The sequence below is a fragment of the Otolemur garnettii genome, unplaced genomic scaffold, assembly GCF_000181295.1.
Source record: "Otolemur garnettii isolate 467f Iridium unplaced genomic scaffold, OtoGar3 scaffold00005, whole genome shotgun sequence".
NCBI lineage: Eukaryota > Metazoa > Chordata > Mammalia > Primates > Galagidae > Otolemur > Otolemur garnettii.
Genome location: NW_003852400.1, coordinates 38,546,945 through 38,563,592, shown reverse-complemented (window position 1 = coordinate 38,563,592; position 16,648 = coordinate 38,546,945). Strand labels below are relative to the sequence as shown.

The 16,648-nt window shown below is 37.4% G+C and overlaps 1 protein-coding gene across 2 annotated transcripts in view; it reads right to left on the bottom strand.

The window, feature by feature from the left end:
- LOC100954042 (cAMP-specific 3',5'-cyclic phosphodiesterase 4D) overlaps positions 1–16,648 on the bottom strand; it is a 389,004-nt gene that overhangs the window by 95,599 nt on the left and 276,757 nt on the right. The gene's annotated exons all lie outside the window — the stretch shown is intronic.

Sequence of the window (16,648 nt, the reverse complement as noted above, 5' to 3'; positions counted from 1 at the left end):
CATGCATGCTGGTCACTTTGGAAGTCTGCTGCAAGAATAGATCAGGCAATTCAGGGATAGGGCTGTGCACCTTCCTCGTCCATACATCAATACCCTTCCTCTCCCACCCTAAGACAGCAAATTTCCAGCTGTAGATAAAAGGAGTTGGTTTTTCTTACACAAGAGCAACAAAGACAAAAACCATCTTAGTATTGTGGAGGGTGGATTTTAAACAAAACTTCTCTGAAGACTTGTGATTTCCTAAAATTCTCCACTTCCCAGTAGAGTTACTATTTGCTAAGTGGATGTCAGAAAATTCTGTGAAATTTGGTGAATATTCTGTGCTTCAGAAGTAACTGATTCCACGCCCTTTAATCTCATCCTCTCTTATGTCCATCTCCCCACTTAATGTCTCTCTCCATCTTTCTATCTAGTTCACTGATTTAAAAGCCACTCTAATAGATAAACAAACATGCACGACAATGTTCATTGTAGTACTATTTTGCAGTATTAAAAAATGTCCATCAATGGAAAAGTAGTTAAATAAGAAATCTGCAATACACACTATTCTGCACTTTAAGAAGATTGATATAGATTTATGTCCAATAAAATAAAATAATCTCCAAGACATATTAATTACAAAAGTCAGTCATGGAATAGCATCTGCAGTATATTACTTTTGACTGAAAAATTACCTATAATTATAAAAGTTTACATACAAAGGGTGCCAACAAAATGTATACACATGATAAGAAAGGAAAAATTTTAAAATACTCAATATATATTGATAACATTGTTATCTTTTATATTGTATCTCTTGTAATTGCAGAAGCCACACGTGACTTGAGTATTACAATTTTAGCACAGCTTTTTTTCTTTCTTTAAGTGTGTATACATATTTTTGGTACCCTCTATGTATGAATATCCCATTAAAATTCTGGAAAGAATTTCCAGAATTCAAGGCTGCAGCTTGAATGTTTATCCCTGCCAAACTCATACTGAAGTTTAATTGCAATTGTATCAGTATTAGAGGTAGGACTTTGAAGAGATGATTAGGTCATGAGGGTTTTGCCCTCTCAAATAGACGAATGTTGTTATTGGAGTGAGTTCATTACAGTGGGAATGGGTTTGATATAAAAGGGCCTGTTTGGAAGTCTCACTATTCCCCCACCTTCCCTCCTCTTTTTCCCTGTGATGATGCAGGAAGACCCTTGTCAAATGCCAGCACCTTGACTTTGGACTTTCCAGCCTCCAGTTACTGTGAGCCAGTAACTTTCAGTTCCTTGTAAATTACCCAGTTCAGGGTATTCTATGACAGGAGCACAACATGAACTAAGGCAGATACACACCAAATTATATCCATTGTTAAGTAGATGCTTTCAAAAAAAGACAGCTAAACTAAAGGAGCACGAAGAGGAACTTCCTCATATTCTTAATTTTTTAACTATTTTATGACATGAATATATTTATTAATTATTTAATGAAACCATACATTAAAAGAAAATCTCAAGGTAGAAATCTTAGGAAATACTAAAATATTGGAGAAAATATAGAACAATCATATATATATTTCCACAGCTCAATGTTCATTCACCACAGTAAAAAAAAAAAAAAAAAATTGGCTTATCTTTCCCATCCATTTCTACACACATATACACATTAAAATTTTTAAACATAACTGACTCTCTTCTTGTTGACCTCTTTAAAGGGTTTCAAATATCAAAAAAAAGTTTTGATTCCTATAAAGAAGCAGCGATGGGACTTATAGGCCAAAGCAGGCTGTGGCTTCTCACTGCACAGCCTGAAGCTGGGCTGAAGATGTGATGCACAGAATGACGGTGTGATGGCCACACACACATTTCCCATGTTCCCAGTTGCAGTTTGTGGTCAGAGGAGCTGAAGATGGCCCAGGAGCCTGTATTGTCTCAAGCTACTGACCCAATTTCTAATGCTTCACTCTGCTCCATTTCCTGCATGACCTCAGAATGTGTCATTGTAAATCCCACAGTACGATGGTAGTTGCACAGTTTGGAGCGTGGATTCTGCTGTGTGACTCAAATAAGTGTGATGGAGATGACCCTGGAGTTCCGTGGGCCTCAGTTTCCTCACCTCTAACTTGATCACTATCATCCTTGCCAGCAATAACAGCCTGTAATTTACTACAAACCACAAGACCCATGCTGAGCTGACTACCACAGAATGGCCTGCTTTCAGAGTTCTTAAATCACTCCTTAAAACTGCTGGCAAAATGACTTCATTCATTATGTGTGTGGTACTCGTCTCTGTTCTCCAGAAGGCTCACCAGATGGTGAAGGAGTATCTCCACCTACCAATATCTTCACAGCGTTTCTTGCCACTCACTATTCAAAGTTGTGCAAAACCTGTGAGGGTAACCACTCAGCTGAAAAACACGCCGTTCTCCTTACGAAAAAGTCACAGGGCAAAACACGGCCCCAAACAGGTATCACGTGAGAGTAACGAGACAGATGAGCTCTGGTTTTGACTATCTTTACAGTTGATTGTAAACCCTGAATCTGTACCAATGATGATATGTGTAGCTGTCAGATTCACAAATGAGAAACGCTAAGCTTCCCTAATAGTCTGTGTAATCTTACAGATCATGAAACATGTTATAATTCAAGATCTGAACTATTAATATGAAAGAGGCAGAACATAAATACACAATCTTATCCCAAATATAACTAGGCAAAATGTGAAAACTCAAACTGTGGCTTGATACTATCTATCAGGCATTAAGAAGGAAAATAAAAAAGGGGTTGTCAATATCCCTAGATGTTCATGTGTTAGACACTTGTTTTTTAATCCAACAGGGATAGATTAAGTTCAAGTAAAAATTCATACTCAAATTATTGGTTATCATGATTGGAAATTTGTTGTCTAGACAACAAGGAGAAAAAGCATAAAATCTGCTGCCTCCAGGCAGAATTCATGCTTTTAAAGACATCAAGTCATCCACAGGGTGAAACCTTATTTATTTTGTATTTGAAAAATTTTAAAACCACTAAGACAGATGGGGTAGGAGCCAATCCTCATTGAAGTAGTGTACTACAGAAACTACAGAGTTACTGAGAGTAGGGAGTAGAGGGTAGTTGTTACTGTTCCTTATTTCAGAGAAGGAAGTCAAATGCTATCTGATCTTTAAGGACTAACAGCTTCCTGTTGTTCAGTTTTGCTCTTTACTATTCTGTATCATGGGCAGCAGAAAAGGGGTTCTGTTTTTACCCGTAATGTACAAATTCCATTCACTATTAATTTAGATTTTAAATCATTTTCCTATCAAATAATTTAAATCATGTGGGCAAGAAGTAATCAGGTAAAAAGAGTGGGTTTGTTATCTGACCTACATCTTAAGTTCATTCCTTCTGTACGTATTTTCTCTGCCTTCATCCAGATGGTTATACAACTATCACTGGAGGCTTGAATTACTAAACAGTTTTCTGTATCTTTTCATCAAAAATTATATTTATTCTATTAGTGGCTTAGTCTTTCAAAGTACTGCTTTTTACCATATTGCTAAGGCTCCCTACAGTATAACACTGAACCCACAACCTTCATCCTGCCTTTAAACATGTCCATAATTCATAATTCATGTCAACTCCATATTAAGGAGTTGATAGTAAAATGGAACCCTCAGCACAATAAGAATACAAGAAGGGTTCCTTATCATGCTAATGAATAGCGTTCATCTGAAATCTATAATTAACAAGGAAACAAACCAGAAACAAGAAAAGGCTGCCCACTGTTTCCACAATTATTTAATACTGCTCAGAAAATTCTAACCTAAGCAACCAAACGAGAAAACCAAATACATGGTACAGATGCTTAAAAGGAAGGAAATAAAATTACATTTGCAGATGAAAATTCTATAACTCAAAATTCAGGAGAATCAACTAAAATGTATGTGAAAGGGAGAACATTATAAAATACGCAATAGGTTTTCTAGATACCAGTTAGAAAATAGAGAAGTGATTCTATTTAGAACAGTCATAATATATAAAATACATAGAAATAAATGTAATAAGAAGTGTAAAAGTCTTGTGTAAATAATGTTGCAAAACATCACTGAAGAACATTGTTTAAATTTCAGATTCATATGTGGGTACCAATGAGTAGGTTACATTGTTTGCCTTTCTAAGGTATGAAGGACATTTTTAAAAACTTCAAAAATGTATCTAGTTTCTTGGGGAGAATCAATATTGTAAAGACATGGAAACTTCTTAAGTTAATCTGTAAGTTTGATATAGTTAGTTTTGTCCAAAGTCTTTAAATGTTCTTAATTACAGAATCTGAATTATGATGTCTACCTTCTTCTTGAAAGGATTTTTCTTGGAACCTTCCAATGACTCTAATTTTGGCTATGTGCTTTCTAGGCCTACTACACTGTTGTCATACTGGGATTTATTTTCCTAAGACATCTGGGCTGGTTCCAGCCCTCTCTGTATCCTAGGTTAACTTCCATATAGGATTCCTGGTGCTTTGTTTTGCTTAATCTATCTTCCAGTGTTCCTTTTATTTTAATTTGTTGGAGGTAAACTTGTAAACTCGAGCCCTCACACATTTAAATACATCTTTAGTTTGTCCTAACACTTGATAGTTCAGCTATCCATCTGGGGTTCTAATCAATCTTTCTCTGAACTTTGAAACACTGCCTGGTCTATAGCAGCTTCCAGCCTTGCTGATGAAGTCTGATACGTTTGAAAAATCCTTTTTTGCTCCCTAGAAGCTTTTAGGACCCATTTTTCATCCCTGGAATTCTGCAATTTCATCAACATGTGTCTAGGTAGGTACCCTTTTCCCCCATTGAGCATTGGATGAAACTTTTCAATCCTAGGACTTGAATTTCTCTTTGAGTCAAGAAAATTTTTTTCTATTTTCTATTTCCATCACACTCTTCATATCTTTTTACTTTTCCATCATATTAATTTATATTCTTAAGTTTTGCTCTTTGTTCTAAGAGATTGGTTGACTAAATCAATGTTCAAGCATGTTTAGCTTTTTTTCAAAACTTCCTATTGTTTTTTTTCAGTGTCCTGCTCCTATTTTATGGAAACCTGATCATACTTAATGGATACACTCTACCCTGACTCTCTCTGAAAACTTAATATTGAATAAAATTTCCCATACTTTTCATTGTCTTTGTTTCTTCTGGAAATATACCTAAGAAAAATAAATTGGTCTTGTTTATGCATTTTATACATTAGTATTATTTGTTGTTGTTGTTCATGCTATTGGTTTTCTTCAAATGTCTAAGGATCTTTTGTTGACCAGGGATATTTATGATTTAATAACTAGAAGTTTCTAAGTATTTGGCAGGGGTATAAGAAATAGCTATGTAGTACCTGGGGAAATAGCTTATAAGGTATTTAATGTAATGCCAATCAAAACCTTAGTGAGTTTTTTTGGGGGGGACTTGACAAAGATATCATAAAATTAATACTTATAATTTATAAGTTAATTTGCATAAGTTAACAAAACCATATGAGAATAACAGAAAATTCTGAAACATAAGATTACTTAAGAAGGAACATGTTTCCCCGGATACTAAAATGTATCTTTAAAATCATAATAATAATATGTTGCTTTGTTTTATAGCAATGGGATATAAAGATTAAAAACAGAACTAACCATCCCCAAATTTAGTAAACTATAGAAGTGATACTTCAAGCCAGTGAGGAAATGATAGATGACATAACAAATAGTGTTCTAATATTTAGAAGATATAGGAAAAAATATGACTCCTGATATACAGTAAAAAAAGTATAATTATTAAAGATTTAAATAATTAACATAAAACAATAAAAACTAGAATAAAACATAGGTATATATTCTATATATTAGGGTTGAAAAAGACTTGCTAAAAGCTTATAACATATATTCCTGTAGAGATCACATAAACAATTTATACTCATTTATTAAAACAAATATCTATAAAAGTAAAAGCAGAACTGAACAAATGGCAAAAAAATGTAAAACACAAACAGTAAATAAAAAGTTGATATCCTTAATCTCTAAAGAGCACTCTAAAATGAGTAAGAAAAACGAAGAAACCTATGGATAAATCATCAAACAATAAGAAAAGGTAAAAATGTATAATTGCTATTGGATATATAATAGTTTTTTAATACCCTTGAAGATAAATTAATTCACATTAAAACACAATACTATTTGACCAATTAGATAAAGGTAAAAACAAAAACAACAAAATGTCATATTGGAGAAAGTGTGGGAAATAGATCCTGCGATGGAGTGTGGATAAACTTTCTACAACAAATCTTTAAAAAATTGGGAGAATCGGGCAGCGCCTGTGGCTCAAAGGAGTAGGGCGCTGGCCCTATATGCTGGAGGCGGTGGGTTCAAACCCAGCCCTGGCCAAAAACTGCAAAGAAAGATAATGAGGAAATAAAGAAATATTCACTAGGTTTAAAAAAAAAATTGGGAGAATCCTTCAGTTCAACAATTTTAATTCTAGAAATATATAGTAAGGAAATAACCAAGCTTTGTCATAAAGGCTCTACCACAGAAATACTTATCACAATATTGTTTTTAATAGGTAATTTAAGAAAATCTTAAAATTTTCAATAAAAGAAGATTGCTGAAATAAATACAAGATATTCATTTAAGAAAATGCCATTGAAACTTGATATATATACATAATTATATATAATTGTAAGAAAAGTGTTCATGATACAATACATTGTATAAATGAAAGAGTAGATTACAAAATGGTACCTTCAGTATAATCTCACTTTTGTTAGGAAAACTCCCTCTCTCTCTACACATCCCCAGAAATACACACACACACATAGAGAAAAATGTTTCTCAGTGTTATAATTACTGATAGTTCATTTTCTGCCTCTTGCTCATTATTACTCTGCAAAAGGCATGCTATATATTTAGTAGCCACTTAATAAATACATGTTGCAAATTTTAAAAAGTATGCATTATATCAGGCTAGGTTGTTCATGTAATTTATCACCTGAACAACTACCCTTTTGGGAGAGTCAAAGGGGGGCCCTATAAATTATAAATTCATATAAATTATATCAGGACAACAGGTGTAAACTGGGACTGTCCCAAGCACAGCAAAATGTGTAGATACACTAACGATATATCTTTAAGAAGTTTACAATATTTTTCGAGGAGGCGAGATTCAAACACATGAAACTATGAGAAAATAATCTCCCAAATTGGTCTTGCCAGACCAAGCACTTAAAAACGATAAAAATCTAGGCGTAAAACTGCAACATGTCTTATATATCGGGGTTAGAAAAGTGCCATAGTGCCACAGAAAGCACGACTGTGTCACCCACAGTGCCACAAACTTTAACCTGCTTGAGACTCTCTCATGTTTTTCACACATCGTTATTTGCCTAGATGTGTGACCCTCAGCATTCGCATCTTTCCTCCCTAACTTCTCCTTATCTTCAAAGCTTCAGTCAAGAATTTTTATCACTGAGAGCATCTCTGATGTTCTTCTCCTTTCCAGTCGTCTCTAAATGGTACGTGGACCAAAGCATGCTGCAATGTAATGAGTGTTCTCTTTGACTCCCTTGGCTGATGGGTCCTTGAATCTGGCACTGTCTTTACCCACTCATGGGTCTCTAAGCCCAGCACAATCTCCAGGGATGCAGTATGCTTGTTAAACACGTGCGAGGTGTAGTCTTCCATCTGTATTTACCTTTTCTTTCTCTGCTGCCATTAATTAACATATTCATTTATTAACTCACTAATAATCATTTGTCTATCATTTTCTAGAAAGACAAAGATGAATAAGACATTTTCTCCCCCAAGGAGGACTTTATTATTATTCTTTTCTTTTTTCTGTCTCTTTCTCTCTCTCTCTAATCATTTAGTTGTATGGGTCTTTTCTTAAAAATAAAAAAGATAGTAAGGAGTCATTTTCATATCATCTCTATTCCTCATAGTTCCTAATTCACTGCACACAAGTTCAATCCACTTTGTGGAATAACCTTATTATGTCTTTACAGTGCCCTGCCTATTAATGCCTTCTAGCAGAGCTTCCGGTTACATGGGAAACTTGACTGTCACACTTCAAGCAATTGAGGCAATTTGTAGGTTTTCTGGCATCAATGTGCTAAGTGGGAAGTTCAGAAAAGAAACTGAATGTTATGTATAATTCCAGGTCACTAGCTCAGCTTTGGATGCAATACTGATTTAATCAAGAGAAATAGACTGATTTGTATTGATTTTAGTCAACATTATATGCTAGTTTTATAATATTTAGGGATTTTTTAAAGAGATTATTGACTTATAGATGTGATTGCTTTTTAATAATAAATTAATAAATAAGGAAGATAATAGTGCTAATATTCATCGAACATTTAATGTTGGACAGGCACTGTTTTAGGTACTTGTATAAGTACGAACTCATTGAATTCTCATAACAGCTCTTATTATACCCATTTTATTGCTGGAAAAACTGAAGCACAGAGTGCCTCATTAACTTGCCAAAGTTATTCAACTAGCTAGCACAGAGCTGGGATTGAAATGCCACCAGCACTGAATTAAATACTGTGTTAAACTGCTCTAAAAGGAGCACTAGAGAAACGTACAAAACTGGGTTTTTAAGCTTAAATCTGCTACACAATACTGGAGTGAATTTAAGAATGTCATCTGAGTTTCACTGTCCTTGTATCCCTTCCAGCTGCGATGAGGAGCCTTCATTTTTTACAAACGATTAAGTAATCTAAATTGAAGAATTTCCTTTTTAAGAGTCCGAGAAAGAAAGTCTTCCAGAAAGTCCTTGTGAAGGCAGAGAGGTGTGATGAGACACCGGCACTGAATGTTCAGACACTAACCAAGTTCAGCTGCACATGTTATTGCTAAGCCTAAGGGAAGGATTAGGTAGTAGGACGGTGAGAAGCTAGAAGCTACGAAGTCTGGGCATTTAGGGGCTAATATAAATTATTTTCTCGATCAATTTAAAAGAATTAACAGTTACTTAAGGGATAAGCAGAGTGAAAATGGTCTGTGGAAGGCGTAAAACTGCACAAATGTAGTCAAATTGTTAAAGGAAAAGCAGAACCATCTGCAAAAGCAAATACAATAAATACAGTGTGATCCTGTATCTTTCTTTTTTACAGAAAACTTCATGTTCTAGCTAGTTGCTGTTAGCAATGAGGTGATGAGCTCTGCTCAGGTTTCATGCATCATGGCCAGTGCACTGGCATTAGCGTAGGAGTCAGAACAGAACCGGAGCTCTGTTCCCCGCTTTGTAGACCTTGTTAGTAGAGGAGTGGCCACCTCCCGATGGGGAGACGTGTCTTCTGTGATAAGGAGGATGGCGATGCCTTTGCGTCCTCTCTCCAACTCAAAAAGATGCTCTGAAGATTACAGACAATCTCTGTAAATTTCTTTGCACTTTTTATAAGCTAAACCACACACAGACCCACTGGCATGTGAAGTGCTATCATCATCTCTTTCATGCATGAGAGAAATCACAAAGGAGGCCAACTTCAAAGGACATTCTAAGGTATGAAAATGCAAAAAGGACGCAAAAAGTAGCAGATGAAAACAACCCTGAATCCAAACTAATATTTGCATTCTTTGTTCTACAGATTCTCAGAAGGAGCCTTCATCAAGTGCTCCAGAGAACTATCAGCAGCCATCCTTTGGGGGGCGGGGGTAAAAGGACAAATGGTAGTAAGTCAGGAGACGCTGCTAAACCTATCTCAATAATAAGCACAGCACCTGGCAAGCAATTCAGGAACAAACTCGCCTCTCATCCTGGCATGTTGCGACCAATACTCTATGTTATGTGGCCTTTGGCCCCTGGAAAGGTGCTGAAAAATTGGAGAATATGTTTCAGGAAGAGGTACCACCACCACCACAACAAATCAAAAGAAAATTCAAATACCTACTAAACATAGGAAAGGGTGCTCACCCTTGTTAGTCATCAGGAAAATGTAACTACAAAGACTCCGGATAGGGAAAAACGTGCACCTCTGGCAGTGCCAGTTTCTCTGGTAGAATGTGGAGCAACAGGACGTCTCATATGCGTCTCAGACATGCTCCCGTTATCCAGGGAGTTTAAAAGATTGGGATTAACCAGGATCTCCTTCCAAGGTATACTCTCCCCCAGAAATCCAGGCTCGCGTGCATCAAGATACGTGTATATCAATGTTCAAAATGCCTTTATTCATAAAATTTCAAAACGGGAAACTTTCTAAGTTCATAACAAGAGAAGGTTGGACAAATAAATGGTGGCTCCTTTGCATAACAGCACATGGTCACACATCCTGAGGATCACGATGTACGAGCTTCTCCGACATACAACGCTGATGAATCTCAGGAGCGAGCGTAACATTGTGTAAAAGCAGCAGAACATAATGACCCCCCTAAGATGATGAGTTCATTTACGTACTAAAACATAAAATAAACTTAACTGGGCTATATTATGCTAAGCTGTATTATGTAAGACAGCTGGTAGACCATAAAGAAAATCAGGAAAAGGTAAGAGTCAAGATCGTAGGGACCTCTTTGGAGAAGAAAGAGAAAGAAATGCAGCATCTCCGAGGGTGACTGTGATAGGTCTTCACTTGCAAAGTTGTTGTTGGGCTTAACATTATGGTTTATGCACTTCCCCAAATTTTTTTTTAAATGTTTCACAATTTTAAAGTTTACAAAGAGATAATCTTACTAAACTTTGTAATATTGAGGTTGAATTATGTGGGACCTTTGGCTTCTGGGCCCTCTGTGCAATTGCTGATGAAGGTCACCTGGTGTGTGTAGCCTGCAGAGTGTCCTTAAATAACATGTATTTATGGGGAAATCCACCAAGTCCAAATGGTAAAATGTTAGCAAGGGTAAGAACTGAACAATTCTCTCTCCCTAAATCCCAAGCAAGTCCAGTCCAACTAAAATTAATGGCAGACAACACAGCACACTTAATTAAATTTTAATCTTAACGATCTCTAAGCCCTATTTGAAATGTAAACAGACATGTATGGGTTCTTCAAGATGTTGGCCATGAATTTATTTTCATAATTCAAAAGCATATTTTGCTTATGAATGTCTCTTTTTAACAAGCTTTGACTGGGTATTCTTTTCTTCCAGATGTTTGGTGTTGTACAAATGCAGGCTCCATCTCTCTGCATATGATTTAAAGCATAGTTAGAAAGAGCATGTTTATGTTACAAAATGGTAAGAAGACAGAATTCAAATTTTTTATGGATTTATGTGAGCATTAAGGCCCATACAGTTGTACAGATAGCATCTGATAACCTGGAGAAGGCCCCCTCACTATTTTGCAAATCTGAAAACATTTCATACTTCCAAGATGTTATTAAATGTGTCAATTAACAATTTTGGTAGAGTAGAAAGCCCTCTAAATCATGACTGAAAAATTAGTTTTGTATGTACACATTTTCATTTAAAATCCCTGCTTAAGCAACTTGTGGGAGGTAAGATAGTATGGTGGTCAAGAGGATGATCTCTGAAGTCAGAGCTGGATTTCAATACCAGCTGTACGGTCTACTAACTTAGACAAGTCATATTATCTCTTTAGGCCCCAGTACCTACTTCCATGTATTTTTGCAAGGACAAAAATAAATGATCTATGTGAAGAACATAGCCACGTGCTAAGCGCACAGTGAGCACTTGGTGAACGTTGCCACCACCATCATCAACTTGCTGCTTTTTCCTAAAACTTGCCCTTCTTACCTTTTCCTACCAAAGGCACTCTTCTGAGCCATATTCCTTCTCAGGAATAATGAGAAGGCATCTGGAAGGAATCTTCTTTCATGAAGGAATCTCATTTTGAAATGGTGTTTATTCACCTGGATTCACTATAAAACAGAGTGAAACCATCCAGGCTTCTGTTCTCTTTGTGTGATACCTTCTGAAGCAGAAACAAAGGAGCAGAAGCACCCACATCCAGAAAGTTATAGGTGACGGAGAAGTAGAGATGGCAATAGAGAGATTTCAATGGACTTTTTGAAACTGGAAAATGTCTAGAGAAATAGAACTGCCTCGGCACAATGGAGGAAACGATTACAGAGTCAGTTTCAAGAGGAAATGGACTCTGCTGCACCCAGAAAGACTTAGAGCTTGGAGGCAGCATACGCTAAGGAAGGCAAGAATTTAGTGAAAGGCTTAAAGTATACTAAAATCATGTGCAGCCTTTGGGTCCTAACTCACTACTTCTCTTTCCTGCTAGAGGCGAAACTTTTCTTTTCTCGAGAAAATTGACCATACAGATCAAACTGAGGACAGTAGGCACGGTGACAGATGAGGCAAGGCACAAGGTTGAGAAACAGGTGTTTAACTGAAGGTCTGCAGAGTTCCCAGTAAGACATTCAGCCTACTCATATGCAACCAGCTACATGTGTTGGGCGGACATCTTCCAGAGCAGGAGAGTCCTCTGACAATGACATTGAGAAAGTCAAAGAATCCACCAGCTCTGATTGAACAACCAGTCACGCAGCAGGAAAACCTTACAGTCGACAAGCCCTATCCATGCTTGCAGAACTTTTGACAGTCTGTTTCTTATCATTGCTGCTGCTGGTTTTTGTGTGTGTGTGTGTCTCGCCTTTTAATAAGAATGAACAGCCCCTTGAGGAAACTCTCTAGAATGAAGAAGAGAGACTAGACTAAGCAAACATCACCACCTGAACAAAGAAATCCACAGGAGACAGAAGAAAATCCCAGAAGAGCAATCATCTAGCCCCTTTGAAAGATAAGATAATACATTCCAGACATAATATCGGAGAGCTATTAAAAAGGAGGGAACAAGAGCGTGCTAATTAAAAAAAAATCATAGCCAAAATGAAAATTTCAATAGAAAAGTTGTAAGATAAATTTGAAGAAATATCCTAAAACATAGAACAACCACCACAAACAGAAAGGGACAAACATATGAGAAGACAAAATTAAGAAAATAAAGGATTTGATCTAGAAGGTCCAGCATTCAGCTAATAGGAGTTCTAGGGAAGAATGGAGAAAATGAAAGGCATAAAATCATCAACGCATTAATGAGAGGAAAAATTCCAGAAAGGAAGGACTGATAGCTCTAGAGCGAAAAGGTCTAACGTGTACCCAGGACGACGAATGTAGTCTTGACCCAGGTCAAGACAATCACTCATGAAGTGCTGGGACATCAGTGATGAAAAGAAGTTCACAAAAAATTCTACAAAGAAAATATCAGATTGTTACCAGTATTAGAAAACACTAGAATGACGCTTGCAAAATGTTCAGAAGAGACATTTGCAACTTGGAGCTCCATTGCAGTCAATCCAGGCCTGGAGTCAAAGGGCTGGGAGTGCCTGAATAGTAGACAGAAAAGATTCCTGAGGAGGAAATCTTAAAAGCTGGTTTTACCTGAAACGTTGATACTAAATGTAGAGACACAGGCAAGAATTAGGGGTGCTCTTGGCATCACCCCAAGACTCTGGATCTCCTGAGGCCAACGTTTCTTTTTTGCTAATACCATTGAGTCACAGAACCAAAAAGCCAACCAAAGTTATAAAGTTACCCTGAAACATATTCATTAACCACCCCATAAACAAGTGTTCTTAGATGCTTATTCTTCCTTAAAAGGAATGGAACAAAAAAATAATTGAACTAAAAAAGAAAAAACCCTCCTTGGTATTCTACTATTCTTTTACAAAAGATCCTTTTGTTATCACAGTAATTGATTCCCTCTCTTACACTAGCTTTAATATTATTATATTAAATGGCTGAAGGATAAACTTCGGTAACAGTGGAGCTATAGTTCTTTCAAGAATAAAATAAATTAAATAGCTAAGTGTGCCAAAAAAACTTACTTTGAACATTTCTATTGCTCCTTCTCATTATTTCTGGCTACCTGATTAGCAGTCAGTAAAACTGGGTAACTGTTCCCGCCTGATAGCACTTCAAGTCTATTCTTGAGCTCTAGTATTACCTAGACTACCAGGGGAAAAAAAGAAGGAACTGTTTTTCTTCACTTGCACAATATGCTGAACTGTTTATAAAATTAGTCTTTTCTCCCCTAATTCTCCAGGCTGTGTTGATAATTGGCTAAGACTGATAATAATAGATTAACGAGTACAAAATAATTATAATAATCATTCTTACTTAAAATAAGAAGAGTTTCCAGAAACAGAAACTGAAACAATTCAAGCCAAGCAGCTGAATGGGCTATTTCAGGGGTTCTCAACCCATTCCTCATGAGGATAGATTGCCTTTCATGTCCCCTAAGCGTTCTTTATTCATTTCACAAATATTACTTAATTGCGGACAATACACAAAGAAAGTCCTGTGCTATGAGCGGCACCTGTGGCTCAGTGAGTAGGGTGCCGGCCTCATATACCGAGGGTGCCGGGTTAGAACCCAGCCCCAGCCAAACTGCAACAACAACAACAACAACAACAAATAGCCAGGCATTGTGGTGGGCGCCTGTAGTCCCAGCTATGCCAGAGGCTGAGGCAAGAGAATCGCCTAAGCCCAAGAGCTGGAGGTTGCTGTGAGCTGTGATGCCACAGCACTCTACCGAGGGTGACAAAGTGAGACTCTGTCTCTAAAAATAAATAAATAAATAAAGTCCTGTGCTAGTTACTGGAAGAAATTAAGGGAGGTGGGGACAAGTAGTTTTTTCCTTCAAGGCAGAGTTAGTGAGAGTTAGTTGCAGGGGTATCTGCTAAAAAGGAGAGGCTGGGGAAACCGAGAACGAGGTCTCAAGCTGTCAACTAAGGAAGGCCAGAGAGATGTTTCTTTTGGTAATAGAGGAATGAAATTTGTTTTTAGCCTACTTCCCCTTTACCCTGGAACCCCCTTAGGCTGTAAATAGCTACAACTGGCAGAGTTTGAGTGGGTAGTAAGACTTCAGAATCTACTAGCTAACTATAATTGGTCTGTCCTGGAGCCCAGTATACATGGTATATATGAAGTTTCTAGCTCTTCAAGAAAATAGGACTGTAGTTCTAGTGGGCAATTCGTTGATATGAATGTCTCGGATTTATTTCTTCTTTATTTTGAAAACAATATCTTGATTTCCTCTGTCATGTGGGACCACTGGGATTAACTGGTTCACGGAGGGTCTATACCCTTAATTATGTGGAAGCTACAAGAGAGATGCTGTATTTTTCTGTTGGACATAAAACCTGGAAAGTTCTGGCTCTAGAATTAAGATACTGGTGCTGGCTCAGCACCTGTAGCTCAAGCGGCTAGGGCACCAGCCACATACATAGCAGCTGGCAGGTTCGAATCCAGCCTGGGCCCGCCAAACAACAATGACAATTACAATAAAAAAAATTGCTGGGTGTTGTGGTGGGCGCCTGTAGTCTCAGCTACTTGGGAGGCTGAGGCAAGAGAATCACTTAAGCCCAAGAGTTTGAGGTTGCTGTGAGCTGTGATGCCACAGCACTCTACCGAGGGTGACATAGTAAAACTCTGTTTCAAAAGAAAAAAAAAAAAGGAAAGAAAAAAGACACTGGTGGTGTCCTCGTGTGCATGGAACCTGAGACTGAAGCTGAAAATGGAGTTCAGATACAGGAGCCACAGACAGACAAACTAAATCCTCATAAAGGGCTCTAACCCAAACAGTAACCACAGTCTACATCACACCTCACGGAAACCACATGAAATGGTGGATAAAGCCATCCACGTACTACACGTAGAAGAAATGCATTCAGAAGGACTTCCTCCCAAGTGTGAAAACAAGTGTGTGACAATGGTTCCTGAGTGTGCAATGCTCTTCTCTGTTATCCACAATGTCAAATTTCGCACTTTGACTTTCCTGGGGAGTATTTCTCAAGGGAAGGGGAAAAACAGTTCACTATCAATGAGGGAAACATGGGGTCACTAGGAGTTAAAGCTTCAAAATACAGGTCTTTTAAAAAAGTAATCTTTTCTTTCTGAAAGTTGATGTAAAACTGGCAAATGGCAGAGACTGTGCTTCTTGATACACATAAGTCAACAAGCAAAAGAAATCAAACAGGCAAACAGACACGGAATGATGAGGCAGCTCTTTCGATGACCAAACAAACGCAACTCTGTACGACGGCTTGGGTGATGTATTTTGACGGGTAATACGTTATGTTTGTACTTTCGCTTCAACCACAGCAAGGTCTGTCTTCCTGGGAAGAGTTCCTGCATTTTAGACAAGTACAATGTGAGGTTTCAGACTGGTGCTGAGCTCAATCACACCTACAGAGCTATGATAGATTTTCTAAACTGCCGTTCACTAGATTTCACAAGAATCTGTTCCTCCTACCGCCTCTGCTCTCCAGACACACATACAAGCAAATCACCTCAAAGCACAATCACTGCAGAACATCAGAGCTGGCAAATTATTATATAATCTGAGAAAGAAAATCACTGAAACAAAACTGAAAAAGAAGAATCAGAGGAGAGCTGTCTCAGAGGAGAGCTTTTTTTCCTAAATATTATTTTTCTTTCCCCCGACCATTAAAATGGTTCCTTTTCGGTCTTTGACTGTTGGTTTTAAAGACAAGAGAAGAATCTGCTGAAAAGCCAACTGCACTGGTAAATGTCTCCTGATAACACCTTCCAGATGAGACTACTTCCAAAGATGGCCAATTACAAGCCTTGTGTCTCTCCTTTTAAGGATATCTTTAATGATCTCCTGCCTCGCCCAGAAAATTAAGGAACAAAAACAACTTAGGCAGAGACTGATCCAGTAATCCTC